We start from the raw sequence: 18,191 nt of genomic DNA on the forward strand, positions 1-18,191 counted from the left end.
CAAAGGAAATATCCTCCGATAACAAAGAGAAAGAAGCTTACTGAGAAACTTCTTTGTGTCCTGTGAAATCATCTCACAGAGTTACAGCTTTCACCTCAAGAAGCCTTTCGCTAAGACAGTTCTTCTGGAATTGGCAAAGTGATATTTGGAATCCCATAGAGGGCTTCGGTGAAAAAGGAAATATCCTGAGATGAAATCTGGAAAGAAGCTTTCTGAGAAACTGCTCTGTGATGTGTGACTTCCACTTGAAGAGTTACATCTGTATTTCGTGGATCTCTTTGCTAGCCTTATTTCTGTGTAATCTGAGAACAGATATTTCGGATCCCTTTGAAGACTACAGGGCCAAAGGAAATATCCTCCGAAAACAAAGAGAAAGAAGCTTTCTGAGAAACTTCTTTGTGTTCTGTGAAATCATCTCACAGAGTTACAGCTTTCCCCTCAAGAAGCCTTTCGCTAAGACAGTTCTTGTGGAATTGGCAAAGTGATATTTGGAAGCCCATAGTGGGCAATGGTGAAAAAGGAAATATCCTCAGATGAAATCTGGAAAGAAGCTTTCTGAGAAACTGCTCTGTGATGTTGGACTTCCTCTCACAGAGTTACATCTGTATTTCCTGGATCTCTTTGCTAGCCTTATTTCTGTGGAATCTGAGAACAGATATTTCGGATCCCTTTGAAGACTATAGGGCCAAAGGAAATATCCTACGATAACAAAGAGAAAGTAGCTTTCTGAGAAACTTCTTTGTGTTCTGTGAAATCATCTCACAGAGTTACAGCTTTCCCCTCAGGAAGCCTTTCGCTAAGACAGTTCTTGTGAAATTCGCAAAGTGATATTTGGAAGCCCTTAAAGGGCTATGGTGAAAAACGAAATATCCTCAGATGAAATCAGGAAAGAAGCTTTTTGAGAAACTGCTTAGTGTTCTGTTAATTCATCTCACAGAGTTACTTCTGTATTTCGTGGATCTCTTTGCTAGCCTTATTTCTGAGGCATCTGAGAACAGATATTTCGGTTCCCTTTGAAGACTATAGGGCCAAAGGAAATATCCTCCGATAACAGAGACAAGAAACTTTCTGAGAAACTTCTTTGTGTTCTGTGAAATCATCTCACAGAGTTACAGCTTTTCCCTCAAGAAGGCTTTCGGTAAGACAGTTCTTGTGGAATTGGCAAAGTGATATTTGGAAGCCCATAGAGGGCTTTGGTGAAAAAGGAAATATCCTCAGATGAAATCTGGAAAGAAGCTTTCTGAGAAACTGCTTAGTGTTCTGTTAATTAATCTCACAGAGTTACATCTGTATTTCGTGGATCTATTTGCTAGCCTTATTTCTGTGGAATCTGAGAACAGATATTTCGGATCCCTTTGAAGACTATAGGGCCAAAGGAAATATCCCCCGATAACAAAGAGAAAGTAGCTTTCTGAGAAACTTCTTTGTGTTCTGGGAAATCATCTCACAGAGTTACAGCTTTCCCCTCAAGAAGCCTTTCGCTAAGACAGTTCTTGTGGAATTGGCAAAGTGATATTTGTAAGCCCTTAGAGGGCTATGGTGAAAAAGGAAATATCCTCAGATGAAATCTGGAAAGAAGCTTTCTAAGAAACTGCTTAGTGTTCTGTTAATTCATCTCACAGTGTTACATCTGTATTTCGTGGATCTCTCTGCTAGCCTTATTTCTGTGGAATCTGAGAACAGATATTTCGGATCCCGTTGAAGACTATAGGGCCAAAGGAAATATCCTCCGATAACAAAGAGAAAGAAGCTTTCTGAGAAACTTCTTTGTGGTCTGTGAAATACTCTCACAGAGTTACAGCTTTCCCCTAAGGAAGCCTTTCGCTAAGACTGTTCTTGTGGAATTGGCAAAGTGACATTTCGAAGCCCATAGAGGGCTATGGTGAAAAAGGAAATATCCTCAGATGAAATCTGGAAAGAAGCTTTCTGAGAAACTGCTTAGTGTTCTGTTAATTCATCTCACAGAGTTACATCTGTATTTCGTGGATCTCTTTGCTAGCCTTATTTCTGTGGAATCTGAGAACAGATATTTCGGATCCCTTTGAAGACTATAGGGCCAAAGGAAATATCCTCCGATAACAAAGAGAAAGAATCTTTCTGAGAAACTTCTTTGTGTTCTGTGAAATCATCTCACAGAGTTACAGCTTTCCCCTCAAGAAGCCTTTCGCTAAGACACTTCTTGTGGAACTGGCAAAGTGATATTTGGAAGCCCCAAGAGGGCTATGTTGAAAAAGGAAATATCCTCAGATGAAATCTGGAAAGAAACTTTCTGAGAAACTGCTCTGTGATGTGTGACTTCCACTCACAGAGTTACATCTGTTTTTCGTGGTTCTCTTTGATAGCCTCATGTCTGCGGAATCTGAGAGCAGATATTTCGGATCCCTTTGAAGACTTTAGGGCCAAAGGAAATATCCTCCGATAACAAAGAGAAAGAAGCTTTCTGAGAAACTACTTTGTGTTTTATGAAATCATCTCACAGAGTTACAGCTTTCCCCTCAAGAAGCCTTTCGCTAAGACAGTTCTTGTGGAATTGGCAAAGTGATATTTGGAAGCCCATAGAGGGCGATGGTGAAAAAGGAAATATCCTCAGATGTAATCTGGAAAGAAGCTCTCTGACAAACTGCTTAGTGTTCTGTTAATTCATCTCACAGAGTTGTATCTGTATTTCGTGGATCTCTTTGCTAGCCTTATTTCTGTGGAATCTGAGAACAGATATTTCGGATCCCTTTGAAGACTATAGGGCCAAAGGAAATATCCTCCGATAACAAATAGAAAGAAGCTTACTGAGAAACTTCTTTGTGTTCTGTGAAATCATCTCACAGAGTTACAGCTTTCCCCTCAAGAAGCCTTTCGCTAAGACAGTTCTTGTGGAATTGGCAAAGTGATATTTGAAAGCCCATAGAGGGCTATGGTGAAAAAGGAAATATCCTCAGATGAAATCTGGAAAGAAGCTTTCTGAGAAACTGCTCTGTGATGTGTGACTTCCACTCACAGAGTTACATCAGTATTTCGTGGATCTCTTTGCTAGCCTTATTTCTGTGTAATCTGAGAACAGATATTTCGTATCCCTTTGAAGACTATAGGGCCAAAGGAATTATCCTCCGATAACAAAGATAAAGAATCTTTCTAAGAAACTTCTTTGTGTTCTGTGAAATCATCTCACAGAGTTACAGCTTTCCCCTCAAGAAGACTTTCGCTAAGACACTTCTTGTGGAATTGGCAAAGCGATATTTGGAAGCCCTTAGAGGGCTATGGTGAAAAAGGAAATATCCTCAGATGAAATCTGGAAAGAAGCTTTCTGAGAAACTGCTTAGTGTTCTGTTAATTCATCTCACAGAGTTATATCTGTATTTCGTGGATCTCTTGGCTAGCCTTATTTCTGTGGAATCTGAGAACAGATATTACGGATCCCTTTGAAGACTATAGGGCCAAAGGAAATATCCTCCGATAACAAAGAGAAAGAAGCTTTCTGAGAAACTTCTTTGTGTTCCGTGAAATCATCTCAGAGAGTTACAGCTTTCCCCTCAAGAAGCCTTTCGATAAGACAGTTCTTGTGGAATTGGCAAAGTGATATTTGGAAGCCCATAGAGGGCTATGGTGAAAAATGAAATATCCTCAGATGAAATCTGGAAAGAAGCTTTCTGAGAAACTGTTCTGTGATGTGTGACTTCCACTCACGGAGTTACATCTGTATTTCCTGCATCTCTTTGCTAGCCTTATTTCTGTGGAATCTGAGAACAGATATTTCGGATCCCTTTGAAGACTATAGGGCCAAAGGAAATATCCTCCGATAACAAAGAGAAAGAAGCTTTCTGAGAAACTTCTTTGTGTTCTGTGAAATATTCTCACAGAGTTACAGCTTTCCCCTAAGGAAGCCTTTTCTAAGACTGTTCTTGTGGAATTGGCAAAGTGACATTTCGAAGCCCATAGTGGGCTATGGTGAAAAAGGAAATATCCTCAGATGAAATCTGGAAAGAAGCTTTCTGAGAAACTGCTTAGTGTTCTGTTAATTCATCTCTCAGAGTTACATCTGTATTTCGTGGATCTCTTTGCTAGCCTTATTTCTGTGGAATCTGAGAACAGATATTTCGGATCCCTTTGAAGACTATAGTGCCAAAGGAAATATCCTCCGATAACAAAGAGAAAGAATCTTTCTGAGAAACTTCTTTGTGTTCTGTGAAATAATCTCACAGAGTTACAGCTTTCCCCTCTGGAAGCCTTTCGCTAAGACACTTCTTGGGGAATTGGCAAAGTGATATTTGGAAGCCCAAAGAGGGCTATGTTGAAAAAGGAAATATCCTCAGATGAAATCTGGAAAGAAGCTTTCTGAGAAACTGCTCTGTGATGTGTGACTTCCACTCACAGAGTTACATCTGTTTTTCTTGGATCTCTTTGATAGCCTTATGTCTGTGGAATCTGAGAGCAGATATTTCGGATCCCTTTGAAGACTTTAGGGCCAAAGGAAATATCCTCCGATAACAAAGAGAAAGAATCTTTCTGAGAAACTACTTTGTGTTTTATGAAATCATCTCACAGAGTTACAGCTTTCCCCTCAAGAAGCCTTTCGCTAAGACAGTTCTTGTGGAATTGGCAAAGTGACATTTCGAAGCCCATAGAGGGCTATGGTGAAAAAGGAAATATCCTCAGATGAAATCTGGAAAGAAGCTTTCTGAGAAACTGCTTAGTGTTCTGTTAATTCATCTCACAGAGTTACATCTGTATTTCGTGGATCTCTTTGCTAGCCTTATTTCTGTGGAATCTGAGAACAGATATTTCGGATCCCTTTGAAGACTATAGGGCCAAAGGAAATATCCTCCGATAACAGAGACAAGAAACTTTCTGAGAAACTTCTTTGTGTTCTGTGAAATCATCTCACAGAGTTACAGCTTTTCCCTCAAGAAGGTTTTCGGTAAGACAGTTCTTGTGGAATTGGCAAAGTGATATTTGGAAGCCCATAGAGGGCTATGGTGAAAAAGGAAATATCCTCAGATGAAATCTGGAAAGAAGCTTTCTGAGAAACTGCTTAGTGTTCTGTTAATTCATCTCACAGAGTTACATCTGTATTTCGTGGATCTCTTTGCTAGCCTTATTTCTGTGGAATCTGAGAACAGATATTTCGGATCCCTTTGAAGACTATAGGGCCAAAGGAAATATCCTCCGATAACAAAGAGAAAGAAGCTTACCGAGAAACTTCTTTGTGTCCTGTGAAATCATCTCACAGAGTTACAGCTTTCACCTCAAGAAGACTTTCGCTAAGACAGTTCTTCTGGAATTGGCAAAGTGATATTTGGAATCCCATAGAGGGCTTCGGTGAAAAAGGAAATATCCTCACATGAAATCTGGAAAGAAGCTTTCTGAGAAACTGCTCTGTGATGTGTGACTTCCACTTGAAGAGTTACATCTGTATTTCGTGGATCTCTTTGCTAGCCTTATTTCTGTGTAATCTGAGAACAGATATTTCGGATCCCTTTGAAGACTACAGGGCCAAAGGAAATATCCTCCGAAAACAAAGAGAAAGAAGCCTTCTGAGAAACTTCTTTGTGTTCTGTGAAATCATCTCACAGAGTTACAGCTTTCCCCTCAAGAAGCCTTTCGCTAAGACAGTTCTTGTGGAATTGGCAAAATGATATTTGGAAGCCCATAGGGGGCTATGGTGAAAAAGGAAATATCCTCAGATGAAATCTGGAAAGAAGCTTTCTGAGAAACTGCTCTGTGATGTTGGACTTCCTCTCACAGAGTTACATCTGTATTTCCTGGATCTCTTTGCTAGCCTTATTTCTGTGGAATCTGAGAACAGATATTTCGGATCCCTTTGAAGACTATAGGGCCAAAGGAAATATCCTACGATAACAAAGAGAAAGTAGCTTTCTGAGAAACTTCTTTGTGTTCTGTGAAATCATCTCACAGAGTTACAGCTTTCCCCTCAGGAAGCCTTTCGCTAAGACAGTTCTTGTGAAATTCGCAAAGTGATATTTGGAAGCCCTTAAAGGGCTATGGTGAAAAAGGAAATATCCTCAGATGAAATCAGGAAAGAAGCTTTTTGAGAAACTGCTTACTGTTCTGTTAATTCATCTCACAGAGTTACTTCTGTATTTCGTGGATCTCTTTGCTAGCCTTATTTCTGAGGCATCTGAGAACAGATATTTCGGTTCCCTTTGAAGACTATAGGGCCAAAGGAAATATCCTCCGATAACAGAGACAAGAAACTTTCTGAGAAACTTCTTTGTGTTCTGTGAAATCATCTCACAGAGTTACAGCTTTTCCCTCAAGAAGGCTTTCGGTAAGACAGTTCTTGTGGAATTGGCAAAGTGATATTTGGAAGCCCATAGAGGGCTATGGTGAAAAAGGAAATATCCTCAGATGAAATCTGGAAAGAAGCTTTCTGAGAAACTGCTTAGTGTTCTGTTAATTCATCTCACAGAGTTACATCTGTATTTCGTGGATCTCTTTGCTAGCCTTATTTCTGTGGAATCTGAGAACAGATATTTCGGATCCCTTTGAAGACTATAGGGCCAAAGGAAATATCCTCCAATAAAAAAGAGAAAGAAGCTTACTGAGAAACTTCTTTGTGTCCTGTGAAATCATCTCACAGAGTTACAGCTTTCACCTCAAGAAGACTTTCGCTAAGACAGTTCTTGTGGAATTGGCAAAGTGATATTTGGAAGCCCATAGAGGGCTTCGGTGAAAAAGGAAATATCCTCAGATGAAATCTGCAAAGAAGCATTCTGAGAAACTTCTTAGTGTTCTGTTAATTCATCTCACAGAGTTACATCTGTATTTCGTGGATCTCTTTGCTAGCCTTATTTCTGTAGAATCTGAGAACAGATATTTCGGATCCCTTTGAAGACTATAGGGCCAAAGGAAATATCCTCCGATAACAAAGAGAAAGAAGCTTACTGAGAAACTTCTTTGTGTCCTGTGAAATCATCTCACAGAGTTACAGCTTTCACCTCAAGAAGCCTTTCGCTAAGACAGTTCTTCTGGAATTGGCAAAGTGATATTTGGAATCCCATAGAGGGCTTCGGTGAAAAAGGAAATATCCTCAGATGAAATCTGGAAAGAAGCTTTCTGAGAAACTGCTCTGTGATGTGTGACTTCCACTTGAAGAGTTACATCTGTATTTCGTGGATCTCTTTGCTAGCCTTATTTCTGTGTAATCTGAGAACAGATATTTCGGATCCCTTTGAAGACTACAGGGCCAAAGGAAATATCCTCCGAAAACAAAGAGAAAGAAGCTTTCTGAGAAACTTCTTTGTGTTCTGTGAAATCATCTCACAGAGTTACAGCTTTCCCCTCAAGAAGCCTTTCGCTAAGACAGTTCTTGTGGAATTGGCAAAGTGATATTTGGAAGCCCATAGTGGGCTATGGTGAAAAAGGAAATATCCTCAGATGAAATCTGGAAAGAAGCTTTCTGAGAAACTGCTCTGTGATGTTGGACTTCCTCTCACAGAGTTACATCTGTATTTCCTGGATCTCTTTGCTAGCCTTATTTCTGTGGAATCTGAGAACAGATATTTCGGATCCCTTTGAAGACTATAGGGCCAAAGGAAATATCCTACGATAACAAAGAGAAAGTAGCTTTCTGAGAAACTTCTTTGTGTTCTGTGAAATCATCTCACAGAGTTACAGCTTTCCCCTCAGGAAGCCTTTCGCTAAGACAGTTCTTGTGAAATTCGCAAAGTGATATTTGGAAGCCCTTAAAGGGCTATGGTGAAAAACGAAATATCCTCAGATGAAATCAGGAAAGAAGCTTTTTGAGAAACTGCTTAGTGTTCTGTTAATTCATCTCACAGAGTTACTTCTGTATTTCGTGGATCTCTTTGCTAGCCTTATTTCTGAGGCATCTGAGAACAGATATTTCGGTTCCCTTTGAAGACTATAGGGCCAAAGGAAATATCCTCCGATAACAGAGACAAGAAACTTTCTGAGAAACTTCTTTGTGTTCTGTGAAATCATCTCACAGAGTTACAGCTTTTCCCTCAAGAAGGCTTTCGGTAAGACAGTTCTTGTGGAATTGGCAAAGTGATATTTGGAAGCCCATAGAGGGCTTTGGTGAAAAAGGAAATATCCTCAGATGAAATCTGGAAAGAAGCTTTCTGAGAAACTGCTTAGTGTTCTGTTAATTAATCTCACAGAGTTACATCTGTATTTCGTGGATCTATTTGCTAGCCTTATTTCTGTGGAATCTGAGAACAGATATTTCGGATCCCTTTGAAGACTATAGGGCCAAAGGAAATATCCCCCGATAACAAAGAGAAAGTAGCTTTCTGAGAAACTTCTTTGTGTTCTGGGAAATCATCTCACAGAGTTACAGCTTTCCCCTCAAGAAGCCTTTCGCTAAGACAGTTCTTGTGGAATTGGCAAAGTGATATTTGTAAGCCCTTAGAGGGCTATGGTGAAAAAGGAAATATCCTCAGATGAAATCTGGAAAGAAGCTTTCTAAGAAACTGCTTAGTGTTCTGTTAATTCATCTCACAGTGTTACATCTGTATTTCGTGGATCTCTCTGCTAGCCTTATTTCTGTGGAATCTGAGAACAGATATTTCGGATCCCGTTGAAGACTATAGGGCCAAAGGAAATATCCTCCGATAACAAAGAGAAAGAAGCTTTCTGAGAAACTTCTTTGTGGTCTGTGAAATACTCTCACAGAGTTACAGCTTTCCCCTAAGGAAGCCTTTCGCTAAGACTGTTCTTGTGGAATTGGCAAAGTGACATTTCGAAGCCCATAGAGGGCTATGGTGAAAAAGGAAATATCCTCAGATGAAATCTGGAAAGAAGCTTTCTGAGAAACTGCTTAGTGTTCTGTTAATTCATCTCACAGAGTTACATCTGTATTTCGTGGATCTCTTTGCTAGCCTTATTTCTGTGGAATCTGAGAACAGATATTTCGGATCCCTTTGAAGACTATAGGGCCAAAGGAAATATCCTCCGATAACAAAGAGAAAGAATCTTTCTGAGAAACTTCTTTGTGTTCTGTGAAATCATCTCACAGAGTTACAGCTTTCCCCTCAAGAAGCCTTTCGCTAAGACACTTCTTGTGGAACTGGCAAAGTGATATTTGGAAGCCCCAAGAGGGCTATGTTGAAAAAGGAAATATCCTCAGATGAAATCTGGAAAGAAACTTTCTGAGAAACTGCTCTGTGATGTGTGACTTCCACTCACAGAGTTACATCTGTTTTTCGTGGATCTCTTTGATAGCCTCATGTCTGCGGAATCTGAGAGCAGATATTTCGGATCCCTTTGAAGACTTTAGGGCCAAAGGAAATATCCTCCGATAACAAAGAGAAAGAAGCTTTCTGAGAAACTACTTTGTGTTTTATGAAATCATCTCACAGAGTTACAGCTTTCCCCTCAAGAAGCCTTTCGCTAAGACAGTTCTTGTGGAATTGGCAAAGTGATATTTGGAAGCCCATAGAGGGCGATGGTGAAAAAGGAAATATCCTCAGATGTAATCTGGAAAGAAGCTCTCTGACAAACTGCTTAGTGTTCTGTTAATTCATCTCACAGAGTTGTATCTGTATTTCGTGGATCTCTTTGCTAGCCTTATTTCTGTGGAATCTGAGAACAGATATTTCGGATCCCTTTGAAGACTATAGGGCCAAAGGAAATATCCTCCGATAACAAATAGAAAGAAGCTTACTGAGAAACTTCTTTGTGTTCTGTGAAATCATCTCACAGAGTTACAGCTTTCCCCTCAAGAAGCCTTTCGCTAAGACAGTTCTTGTGGAATTGGCAAAGTGATATTTGAAAGCCCATAGAGGGCTATGGTGAAAAAGGAAATATCCTCAGATGAAATCTGGAAAGAAGCTTTCTGAGAAACTGCTCTGTGATGTGTGACTTCCACTCACAGAGTTACATCAGTATTTCGTGGATCTCTTTGCTAGCCTTATTTCTGTGTAATCTGAGAACAGATATTTCGTATCCCTTTGAAGACTATAGGGCCAAAGGAATTATCCTCCGATAACAAAGATAAAGAATCTTTCTAAGAAACTTCTTTGTGTTCTGTGAAATCATCTCACAGAGTTACAGCTTTCCCCTCAAGAAGACTTTCGCTAAGACACTTCTTGTGGAATTGGCAAAGCGATATTTCGAAGCCCTTAGAGGGCTATGGTGAAAAAGGAAATATCCTCAGATGAAATCTGGAAAGAAGCTTTCTGAGAAACTGCTTAGTGTTCTGTTAATTCATCTCACAGAGTTATATCTGTATTTCGTGGATCTCTTGGCTAGCCTTATTTCTGTGGAATCTGAGAACAGATATTACGGATCCCTTTGAAGACTATAGGGCCAAAGGAAATATCCTCCGATAACAAAGAGAAAGAAGCTTTCTGAGAAACTTCTTTGTGTTCCGTGAAATCATCTCAGAGAGTTACAGCTTTCCCCTCAAGAAGCCTTTCGATAAGACAGTTCTTGTGGAATTGGCAAAGTGATATTTGGAAGCCCATAGAGGGCTATGGTGAAAAATGAAATATCCTCAGATGAAATCTGGAAAGAAGCTTTCTGAGAAACTGTTCTGTGATGTGTGACTTCCACTCACGGAGTTACATCTGTATTTCCTGCATCTCTTTGCTAGCCTTATTTCTGTGGAATCTGAGAACAGATATTTCGGATCCCTTTGAAGACTATAGGGCCAAAGGAAATATCCTCCGATAACAAAGAGAAAGAAGCTTTCTGAGAAACTTCTTTGTGTTCTGTGAAATATTCTCACAGAGTTACAGCTTTCCCCTAAGGAAGCCTTTTCTAAGACTGTTCTTGTGGAATTGGCAAAGTGACATTTCGAAGCCCATAGTGGGCTATGGTGAAAAAGGAAATATCCTCAGATGAAATCTGGAAAGAAGCTTTCTGAGAAACTGCTTAGTGTTCTGTTAATTCATCTCTCAGAGTTACATCTGTATTTCGTGGATCTCTTTGCTAGCCTTATTTCTGTGGAATCTGAGAACAGATATTTCGGATCCCTTTGAAGACTATAGTGCCAAAGGAAATATCCTCCGATAACAAAGAGAAAGAATCTTTCTGAGAAATTTCTTTGTGTTCTGTGAAATAATCTCACAGAGTTACAGCTTTCCCCTCTGGAAGCCTTTCGCTAAGACACTTCTTGGGGAATTGGCAAAGTGATATTTGGAAGCCCAAAGAGGGCTATGTTGAAAAAGGAAATATCCTCAGATGAAATCTGGAAAGAAGCTTTCTGAGAAACTGCTCTGTGATGTGTGACTTCCACTCACAGAGTTACATCTGTTTTTCTTGGATCTCTTTGATAGCCTTATGTCTGTGGAATCTGAGAGCAGATATTTCGGATCCCTTTGAAGACTTTAGGGCCAAAGGATATATCCTCCGATAACAAAGAGAAAGAATCTTTCTGAGAAACTACTTTGTGTTTTATGAAATCATCTCACAGAGTTACAGCTTTCCCCTCAAGAAGCCTTTCGCTAAGACAGTTCTTGTGGAATTGGCAAAGTGACATTTCGAAGCCCATAGAGGGCTATGGTGAAAAAGGAAATATCCTCAGATGAAATCTGGAAAGAAGCTTTCTGAGAAACTGCTTAGTGTTCTGTTAATTCATCTCACAGAGTTACATCTGTATTTCGTGGATCTCTTTGCTAGCCTTATTTCTGTGGAATCTGAGAACAGATATTTCGGATCCCTTTGAAGACTATAGGGCCAAAGGAAATATCCTCCGATAACAAAGAGAAAGAAGCTTTCTGAGAAACTTCTTTGTGTTCCGTGAAATCATCTCACAGAGTTACAGCTTTCCCTTCAAGAAGCCTTTCGCTAAGACAGTTCTTGTGGAATTGGCAAAGTGATATTTGGAAGCCCATAGAGGGCTATGGTGAAAAATGAAATATCCTCAGATGAAATCTGTAAAGAAGCTTTCCGAGAAACTGTTCTGTGATGTGTGACTTCCACTCACAGAGTTACATCTGTATTTCGTGGATCTCCTTGCTAGCCTTATTTCTGTGGAATCTGAGAACAGATATTTCGGATCCCTTTGAAAACTATAGGGTCAAAGGAAATATCCTCCGATAACAAAGAGAAAGAAGCTTTCTGAGAAACTTCTTTGTGTTCTCTGAAATATTCTCACAGAGTTACAGCTTTCCCCTAAGGAAGCCTTTCGCTAAGACTGTTCTTGTGCAATTGGCAAAGTGACATTTCGAAGCCCATAGTGGGCTATGGTGAAAAAGGAAATATCCTCAGATGAAATCTGGAAAGAAGCTTTCTAAGAAACTGCTTAGTGTTCTGTTAATTCATCTCACAGAGTTACATCTGTATTTCGTGGATCTCTTTGCTAGCCTTATTTCTGTGGAATCTGAGAACAGATATTTCGGATCCCTTTGAAGACTATAGGGCCAAAGGAAATATCCTCCGATAACAAAGAGAAAGAATCTTTCTGAGAAACTTCTTTGTGTTCTGTGAAATCATCTCACAGAGTTACAGCTTTCCCCTCAAGAAGCCTTTCGCTAAGACACTTCTTGTGGAATTGGCAAAGTGATATTTGGAAGCCCAAAGAGGGCTATGTTGAAAAAGGAAATATCCACAGATGAAATCTGGAAAGAAGCTTTCTGAGAAACTGCTCTGTGATGTGTGACTTCCACTCACAGAGTTACATCTGTTTTTCGTGGATCTCTTTGATAGCCTTATGTCTGTGGAATCTGAGAGCAGATATTTCGGATCCCTTTGAAGACTTTAGGGCCAAAGGAAATATCCTCCGATAGCAAAGAGAAAGAAGCTTTCTGAGAAACTACTTTGTGTTTTATGAAATCATCTCACAGAGTTACAGCTTTCCCCTTAAGAAGCCTTTCGCTAAGACAGTTCTTGTGGAATTGGCAAAGTGATATTTGGAAGCCCATAGAGGGCTATGGTGAAAAAGGAAATATCCTCAGGTGAAATCTGGAAAGAAGCTCTCTGAGAAACTGCTTAGTGTTCTGTTAATTCCTCTCACAGAGTTACATCTGCATTTCGTGGATCTCTTTGCTAGCCTTATTTCTGTGGAATCTGAGAACAGATATTTCGGATCCCTTTGAAGACTATAGGGCCAAAGGAAATATCCGCCGATAACAAAGAGAAAGAAGCTTTCTGAGAAACTTCATTGTGTTCTGTGAAATCATCTCACAGAGTTACAGCGTTCCCCTCAAGAAGCCTTTCGCTAAGACAGTTCTTGTGGAATTGGCAAAGTGATATTTGGAAGCCCATAGAGGGCTATGGTGAAAAAGGAAATATCCTCAGATGAAATCTGGAAAGAAGCTTTCTGAGAAACTGCTCTGTGATGTGTGACTTCCACTCACAGAGTTACATCTGTATTTCTTGGATCTCTTTGTTAGCCTTATTTCTGTGGAATCTGAGAACAGATATTTCCGATCTCTTTGAAGACTATAGGCCCAAAGGAAATATCCTCCTATAACAAAGAGAAAGAAGCTTTCTGAGAAACTTCTTTGTGTTCTGTGAAATCATCTCACAGAGTTACAGCTTTCCCCTCAAGAAGCCTTTCGCTAAGACAGTTCTTGTGGAATTGGCAAAGTGACATTTCGAAGCCCATAGAGGGCTATGGTGAAAAAGGAAATATCCTCAGATGAAATCTGTAAAGAAGCTTTCTGAGAAACTGCTTAGTGTTCTGTTAATTCATCTCACAGAGTTACATCTGTATTTCGTGGATCTCTTTGCTAGCCTTCTTTCTGTGGAATCTGAGAACAGATATTTCGGATCCCTTTGAAGACTATAGGGCCAAAGGAAATATCCTCCGATAACAAAGAGAAAGAAGCTTTCTGAGAAACTTCTTTGTGTTCCGTGAAATCATCTCACAGAGTTACAGCTTTCCCCTCAAGAAGCCTTTTGGTAAGACAGTTCTTGTGGAATTGGCAAAGTGATATTTGGAAGCCCATAGAGGGCTATGGTGAAAAATGAAATATCCTCAGATGAAATCTGGAAAGAAGCTTTCTGAGAAACTGTTCTGTGATGTGTGACTTCCACTCACAGAGTTACATCTGTATTTCGTGGATCTCTTTGCTAGCCTTATTTTTGTGGAATCTGAGAACAGATATTTCGGATCCCTTTGAAAACTATAGGGCCAAAGGAAATATCCTCCGATAACAAAGAGAAAGAAGCTTTCTGAGAAACTTCTTTGTGTTCTCTGAAATCATCTCACAGAGTTACAGCTTTCCCCTCAGGAAGCCTTTCGCTAAGACTGTTCTTGTGGAATTGGCAAAGTGACATTTCGAAGCCCATAGTGGGCTATGGTGAAAAAGGAAATATCCTCAGATGAAATCTGGAAAGAAGCTTTCTGAGAAACTGGTTAGTGTTCTTTTAATTCATCTCACAGAGTTACATCTGTATTTCGTGGATCTCTTTGCTAGCCTTATTTCTGTGGAATCTGAGAACAGATATTTCGGATCCCTTTGAAGACTATAGGGCCTAAGTAAATATCCTCCGATAACAAAGAGAAAGAATCTTTCTGAGAAACTTCTTTCTGTTCTGTGAAATCGTCTCACAGAGTTACAGCTTTCCCCTCAGGAAGCCTTTCGCGAAGACACTTCTTGTGGAATTGTCAAAGTGATATTTGGAAGCCCATAGAGGGCTATGGTGAAAAAGGAAATATCCTCAGATGAAATCTGGAAAGAAGCTTTCTGAGAAACTGCTTAGTGTTCTGTTAATTCATCTCACAGAGTTATATCTGTATTTCGTGGATCTCTTTGCTAGCGTTATTTATTTGGAATCTGAGAACAGATATTTCGGATCCCTTTGAAGACTATAGGGCCAAAGGAAATATCCTGCGATAACAAAGAGAAAGAAGCTTTCTGAGAAACTTCTTTGTGTTGCGTGAAATCATCTCACAGAGTTACACCTTTCCCCTCAAGAAGCCTTTCGCTAAGACCCTTCTTGTGGAATTGGCAAAGTGATATTTGGAAGCCCATAGAGGGCTATGGGGAGAAATGAAATATCCTCAGATGAAATCTGGAAAGAAGCCATCTGAGAAACTGTTCTGTGATGTGTGACTTCCACTCACAGAGTTACATCTGTATTTCGTGGATCTCTTTGCTAGCCTTATTTCTGTGGAATCTGAGAACAGATATTTCAGATCCCTTTGAAGACTATAGGGCCAAAGGAAATATCCTCCGATAACAAAGAGAAAGAAGCTTTCTGAGAAACTTCTTTGTGTTCTGTGAAATATTCTCACAGAGTTATGCTTTCCCCTAAGGAAGCCTTTCGCTAAGACTGTTCTTGTGGAATTGGCAAAGTGACATTTCGAAGCCCATAGTGGGCTATGGTGAAAAAGGAAATATCCTCAGATGAAATCTGGAAAGAAGCTTTCTGAGAAAATGCCTAGTGTTCTGTTAATTCATCTCACAGAGTTACATCTGTATTTCGTGGATCTCTTTGCTAGCCTTATTTCTGTGGAATCTGAGAACAGATATTTCGGATCCCTTTGAAGTCTATAGGGCCAAAGAAAATATCCTCCGATAACAAAGAGAAAGAAGCTTTCTGAGAAACTTCTTTGTGTTCTGTGAAATCATCTCACAGAGTTACAGCTTTCCCCTCAAGAAGCCTTTTGCTAAGACACTTCTTGTGGAGTTGGCAAAGTTATATATGGAAGCCCATAGAGGGCTATGGTGTAAAAGGAAATATCCTCAGATGAAATCTGCAGAGAAGCTTTCTGAGAAACTGCTCTGTGATGTGTGACTTCCACTCACAGAGTTACATCTGTATTTCGTGGATCTCTTTGATAGCCTTATGTCTGTAGAATCTGAGAGCAGATATTTCGGATCCCTTTGAAGTCTTTAGGGCCAAAGGAAATATCCTCCGATAACAAAGAAAAAGAAGCTTTCTGAGAAACTACTTTGTGTTTTATGAAATCATCTCACAGAGTTACAGCTTTCCCCTCAAGAAGCCTTTCGCTAAGACAGTTCTTGTGGAATTGGCAAAGTGATATTTGGAAGCCCATAGAGGGCTATGGTGGAAAAGGAAATATCCTCAGATGGAATCTGGAAAGAACCTTTCTGAGAAACTGCTTAGTGTTCTGTTAATTCATCTCACAGAGTTCCATCTGTATTTCGTGGATCTCTTTGCTAGCCTTATTTCTGTGGAATCTGAGAACAGATATATGGGATCCCTTTGAAGACTATAGGGCCAAACGAAATATCCTCCGATAACAGAGACAAGAAACTTTCTGAGAAACTTCTTTGTGTTCTGTGAAATCATCTCACAGAGTTACAGCATTTCCCTCAAGAAGGTTTTCGGTAAGACAGTTCTTGTGGAATTGGCAAAGTGATATTTGGAAGCCCATAGAGGGCTATGGTGAAAAAGGAAATATCCTCAGATGAAATCTGGAAAGAAGCTTTCTGAGAAACTGCTCTGTGATGTGTGTCTTCCACTCACAGAGTTACATCTGTATTTCGTGGATCTCTTTGCTAGCCTTATTTCTGTGTAATCTGAGAACAGATATTTCGGATCCCTTTGAAGACTATAGGGCCAAAGGAAATATCCTCCGACAACAAAGAGAAAGAAGCTTTCTGAGAAACTTCTTTGTGTTCTGTGAAATCATCTCACAGAGTTACAGCTTTCCCCTCCGGAAGCCTTTCGCTAAGACACTTCTTGTGGAATTGTCAAAGTGATATTTGGAAGCCCATAGAGGGCTATTGTGAAAAAGGAAATATCCTCAGATGAAATCTGGAAAGAAGCTTTCTGAGAAACTGCTCTGTGATGTGTGACTTCCACTCGAAGAGTTACATCTGTTTTTCGTGGATGTCTTTGCTAGCCTTATTTCTGTGCAATCGGAGAACAGATATTTCGGATCCCTTTGAAGACTATAGGGCCAAAGGAAATATCCTCCGATAAAAAAGAGAAAGAAGCTTACTGAGAAACTTCTTTGTGTCCTGTGAAATCATCTCACAGAGTTACAGCTTTCACCTCAAGAAGACTTTCGCTAAGACAGTTCTTGTGGAATTGGCAAAGTGATATTTGGAAGCCCATAGAGGGCTTCGGTGAAAAAGGAAATATCCTCAGATGAAATCTGCAAAGAAGACTTCTGAGAAACTGCTTAGTGTTCTGTTAATTCATCTCACAGAGTTACATCTGTATTTCGTGGATCTCTTTGCTAGCCTTATTTCTGTGGAATCTGAGAACAGATATTTCGGATCCCTTTGAAGACTATAGGGCCAAAGGAAATATCCTCTGATAACAAAGAGAAAGAAGCTTACTGAGAAACTTCTTTGTGTCCTGTGAAATCATCTCACAGAGTTACAGCTTTCACCTCAAGAAGACTTTCGCTAAGACAGTTCTTCTGGAATTGGCAAAGTGATATTTGGAATCCCATAGAGGGCTTCGGTGAAAAAGGAAATATCCTCAGATGAAATCTGGAAAGAAGCTTTCTGAGAAACTGCTCTGTGATGTGTGACTTCCACTTGAAGAGTTACATCTGTATTTCGTGGATCTCTTTGCTAGCCTTATTTCTGTGGAATCTGAGAACAGATATTTCGGATCCCTTTGAACACTATAGGGCCAAAGGGAATATCCTCCGATAACAAAGAGAAAGAAGCTTTCTGAGAAACTTCTTTGTGTTCTGTGAAATCATCTCACAGAGTTACAGCTTTCCCCTCAAGAAGCCTTTCGCTAACACAGTTCTTGTGGAATTGGCAAAGTGATATTTGGAAGCCCATAGAGGGCTATTTTGAAAAAGGAAATATCCTCAGATGAAATCTGCAAAGAAGCTTTCTGAGAAACTGCTCTGTGATGTGTGACTTCCACTCACAGAGTTACATCTGTGTTTCGTGGATCTCTTTGCTAGCCTTATGTCTGTGGAATCTGTGAACAGATATTTCGTATCCCTTTGAAGACTATAGGGCCAAAGGAAATATCCTCCGATAACAAAGAGAAAGAAGCTTTCTGAGAAACTACTTTGTGTTCTGTGAAATCATCTCACAGAGTTACAGCTTTCCCCTCAAGAAGCCTTGCGCTAAGACAGTTCTTGTGGAATTGGCAAAGTGATATTTGGAAGCCCATAGAGGGCTATGGTGAAAAAGGAAATATCCTCAGATGAAATCTGGAAAGAAGCTTTCTGAGAAACTGCTTAGTGTTCTGTTAATTCATCTCACAGATTTACATCTGTATTTCGTGGATCTCTTTGCTAGCCTTATTTCTGTGGAATCTGAGAACAGATATTTCGGATCCCTTTGAAGACTATAGGGCCAAAGGAAATATCCTCCGAT

The sequence above is a fragment of the Macaca fascicularis genome, chromosome X, assembly GCF_037993035.2.
Source record: "Macaca fascicularis isolate 582-1 chromosome X, T2T-MFA8v1.1".
In the NCBI taxonomy this organism is placed as follows: domain Eukaryota; kingdom Metazoa; phylum Chordata; class Mammalia; order Primates; family Cercopithecidae; genus Macaca; species Macaca fascicularis.